Source organism: Triticum dicoccoides, chromosome 6B (genome assembly GCF_002162155.2).
Source record: "Triticum dicoccoides isolate Atlit2015 ecotype Zavitan chromosome 6B, WEW_v2.0, whole genome shotgun sequence".
Classification (NCBI taxonomy): Eukaryota; Viridiplantae; Streptophyta; class Magnoliopsida; order Poales; family Poaceae; genus Triticum; species Triticum dicoccoides.
In genome coordinates, this window is record NC_041391.1 from 185,845,744 (window position 1) to 185,850,335 (window position 4,592).

The window sequence follows — 4,592 nt, forward strand, 5'->3', positions numbered from 1 at the left end:
GGGGGAGCCCTTGCAACTTATGAAGACAATTCTCTATCCCTACAATTTCGCATACTTTATCCCCGTTGAAAACTTCAACCAGTTTGTCATCAATCACCAAAAAGGGGGAGATTGTAAGTGCATCTAGTGCCACCCCTAGTTGGTTTTGGAGTATTGACGACAAAGTTGGTTGAGGGACTAATGCGTTTGTGAGAATTACAGGATAACACAGGTAGTGTCCCTCATTGATTCGGTTTACCTACCGGAGATGACCCCTAAAAATGTATGAAGACATTGAAGACAATGGTGGTATGAGAAGATATTCATATTGAAGACTATGACATGAGAAGACATTGCGTGAAGACTATGGAGCGCAAAGACTGTGTGGTTTCGTCGTTTCCTTTTCTTCTTTGTTGAGTCATAGGAACCACCGTATTGTTAAGTGGGGTCCAAGTGAACTAAGTCAGAGTGACTGATGTGATGCTCAACTCAAATCCTATGTCTTCGAGCGAAGACAATGAGAGCAAATCTTATCCAGAGTTGGATGAGTTAGCTTTGCTTGTAGCCCAAGTAAAGTTGCCGCGTGTGTTCGAAATCTGACCGTTGGAACACGTGTCAGTTCCTTAGTGACCCAGGGTCATTTTGGACAAATCAGGTCAGGTTGCCTAGTGGCTATAAATATCCCACCCCCTACACCATAAATTGGTGGCTGCTTAGAGTTTGTGCACGGCTTTTGTTGTTTGAGAGAAACCCACCTCGAAGCATTTGAGAGAGAGAAATCCTTGCGAGGACAAAGCCCAAACACCCAGAGCCAAAGAATGTTAGGCATCACTGAAGTCTTTCTGTCTGTGTGACCTGAAGACTTATTACACTTGAGGACTGTGAATCCTCCAGCCGGTTAGGCGTCGCGTTCTGAGCATCCAAGAGTCATTGTGGATTGCCGGTGAACGAAGTCTGTGAAGGTTTGGAAGTCTCTCTTGAAGACTTACCAGAGTGATTGGGCGAGGACTGGGTGTCCTTAGCTCAAGGGGAATAAGGTGAAGACACTGTCTTTTGAGTTAAATCTCAGTCTCCCTAACTAGACGTACAGTTGTCACAGCAACTGGAACTGGTCCAACAAATCCTGTGTCTTCAACAAGCAACTGGTTCTATCCCTTCCCAACCTTACTTTAGTTTGTCTTCGTGAAGTCATTGCCTATCTGTTTATCTGTTTGACTTCATTGCTTGACTACTATTGTTGATTGGCTTCACACTATCTTCCATCTTGATCCTTACTACCTAACTGCTATTGGTCATGTACTTTCACATCATTACATACTTGACTATGGCTTGTTTAGTGTAGTTTATCTTCCGCTGCATATCAATTAGGCTATTTCTGTTGTTTGTCTTTGAAACTTCCAAGTTTTGAAGACTTTCATAAAAATCGCCTATTCACCCCCCCCCCCTTGTCGACATGCCCAGTGCAAAATAAACTCATGTCAAGGAACAACATCTCAACTGAAAGAAATCACAACATCCCATTTAATATCAGACTCGTGTCAAGGAACAACATCTCAACTGAAAGAAATCACGACATCCCATTTAACATCAGACGAACACAACCATCATCTAAAGGTGGGTACCTTCCCTAGCATTCCACCACCAACCTAAACAGACCACTTCTCTAGATGTATCTACTAAGGCTTGGAGTTCAGACACCGGTGGACCTCCCCTGGACGGTGGAGTCGAGGACCTCCACCTTGGCGACCTCCGACATCGCGATCACCTGGATGATGATCTGTGTGCAGTAGTCACTGGGCTTCACGGTGAAGTCCGCCTCCAAGTGGTTGAAGAGCACGACACCCACCGGGCCAAGAAAATCCTCCTCGATCACCCCTGCACCCATGTCAGGAAAGTGAAAACTTGTTGGTTCACATGCTATGTCCAAATCTAGTATTGTATTTTCTTTTGTTTTTGCGCATGCACATGAATCAATAGTAACAGCCGAAGGCTGGTCCTTACTTGTTGCTCGACACGTGAAGAAGGCCGGGTACCCTCCTTATTGCACGAACGAATCCAAGGAAGACACTGTTGGTGGCTCCGAACACGGCTTCCGCTTATCTGTAGACAAGGAATAGTTTCAGCTATCAAGGAAAATGAGAACAAAGAGCAATCAGTAATTCTGAGACAAGAAATAACTTCTGTTGTAACCCGTGCATTGTATTCTATCCCAAGCTAAACTACCTAGTATCTGTCGTAGTCATGGTGAACTCGCTTTCATTTTCAGAAAATCCTGTATCTGTCATGTTCCTCCGCAGGTTTACGCCGGGCTCATTTGGCTCCGGCAACATGGCATTCTCACCGGCCAGCCTCATGACAACCAAAGACATCACCGGCATGTTCTACAACATGGGCATTTTTTTTGTAAAGAACCTCTACCAGAACCAGACTCGGATGGTGTTTTTTTCCTTTTAGTATGAACTGGTGGTGATGGTGGTGTTGAGAATGCAACATGTGAGGGGACACCGACAAAATGGAGATTCTCCTGTTGCTGTTGTCTAGGAGGGGAGACATGAGATGGATAGTGCATTGGCTGGAATGTTGGCGTTCGTGGACTGCTTGATAAACTAAGAAAAACATTAGGTGGATGGGTATACATTCGCCTGAAACAAATAAGAGGAAGTAAGACAACAGTTACTTAACAGTAAAGTAAAGAAATTAACGCTTGCTGTTAGAATCTGCTCCTCCATCTTCCTTCCCTTCAGCAGGATAGCCTCAATCGCACATGATATACTCATATATGTCACTGGAACAAAGATGCAAAGAATATGATTAAGTGCTAAAAACAGGTTGACCAAGTAAGGAAAATCACAGATCAATATTAACCTATACTGCATGTAAATATATAGTTCATAAATCAACGTCTTGCTGTTTGCACATTATGTCAACGCATCAATCGCCTATGAAAAAACTTTACTGGGACAAAGATGCAAACAATATGGTGAAGTGCTAAAAGCATGGTTGACCAAGTAATGGTCATGAATTGAAATAGGTAGTTAGGATCAGAATTAGGCAAAAAAGAAATCTAATATCCTTGTAACGATGTGTTCTAAAAATAGGGAAAGTCATAATGGAAACATGCAGACCATCATTTAATATGTCTGTCATGCATAATTTACAATCAAAAGCCTGGTCTTCTCTTTACACATTGAGCGCAGCAATTCCAAGGTTCTAAGAGGAGTAAGAGGTGAGTGACCATGGTCGGGCTGGATCAATTCGTCAGTGTTTGACTCGACTAACTGAACCAAACTGAATTCAGTTTGATTGTGCAAAAGGATTGCTACCGATTTACATATACGTGCAGATGTCCTTCAGTTAGTGATACTTCTGAATATGTTGATACTACTACTGTACATACTTCATTCCTTTCAATTGTGTACAAAAAAAATTATCTAGTGATACAGGTTGACTTGCGTAGAGTAAAATCAGTACGCTTCAACAACACTCAAATTAGACTGTCATGGTGTGCAAAAGAAACCGATGAAGTGTACTTACTATAAGAAAATAATATGGAAAGAAACTAGGAATCGATGGACTTAGATTCCAGTTTCTTATCAAATTAGATGGCCATGATTTCTGAAAAACGGATACTAAATCAATGGATGACTGCTGTTTATATCCAACTAGGAATTCATGGACATGTGAAAAATTAGATTGAAAAGAGTAATAAGATAGAAGTGATCTATCAACCTGCGGTCATGCAGTCATGCACGAGAAGTGATTCAATTGAAAAATTAGATTGAAAAACTGATACATAACCTAGGTATTAACAACCAGGGCTGGAATCGGTGAGGAGGCGGCGAGTGAGCGGACCTTGAGCTCGGCCATGACACGGGAGACGGCGAGTGAGCGGAGAAGAAGTTGTCCAGCAACTTGTGCTGCAGCCTCTACAATAATTGAACAGACAGGGATTTTTCCCCTTCAGAAGAATACAAGTAAGAACAGCTTAGTAATCGAGGCCAGGTTGCATACATCGTAGATATCGTCAATGTTTTTGTATAGGACGATGCATTGTCTCCTCATTTGTTTCAAGTCAAATTAATCTCTGTCTACATGATTTCATCACCAAATTTGTTCTGCTTTCTCCCAAGACTAACGAATCGAGCAGCAACCGCGTGCTGGAACGGGTAATGGTATCCAGATTGCACAACACGATATCCCCAAATGCAGGAACTGGAACGAGGGAAGAAAGACAGGGATTGGGGGGGGAGGAGGAATGGACCTGGAAGGTGAGGATGGAGGGCGTCTCGGCGTGGACCCGGCGGGTGACCCAGGGCTGCGCCAGCGCGCGCGCTCGGTGCGTGAGGTCGTAGTTGGAGGCCGCCCACACCCAGCCCGCCGCGCCCGACAGCGCCACTGCCTGCCACCCGGTCAGAACGGCACCACCGGGCGCCGCGACCGCCTCCATGTCCGTGTCTTTATCCCCCCGACCGGCGGCGCCTGATTCCGGGAGGAGCGCGCATGGAGGAGTCCAGTCCCACGCCGACGCCGATGCCGCGGGGGAGGAGGTCGTTGTGTAGCAGCATGCCGTAGAGGAGGAGGAGTTGGCGCCGCGGTGGGCGGGCACGTGCGTG

The 4,592-nt window shown here is 44.9% G+C and overlaps 1 long non-coding RNA gene across 1 annotated transcript; it reads right to left on the reverse strand.

Moving 5' to 3' along the window:
• Positions 1-1,452: 1,452 nt before the first annotated feature.
• On the reverse strand, positions 1,453-4,586 carry LOC119325346. The gene is made up of 5 exons (XR_005157483.1): positions 4,241-4,586; positions 3,832-3,905; positions 2,203-2,764; positions 1,981-2,079; positions 1,453-1,854 (listed from the first exon to the last, which is right to left on the reverse strand). It is a non-coding gene; the product is annotated as an uncharacterized LOC119325346 (long non-coding RNA).
• Between the last annotated feature and the right edge of the window lie 6 nt (positions 4,587-4,592).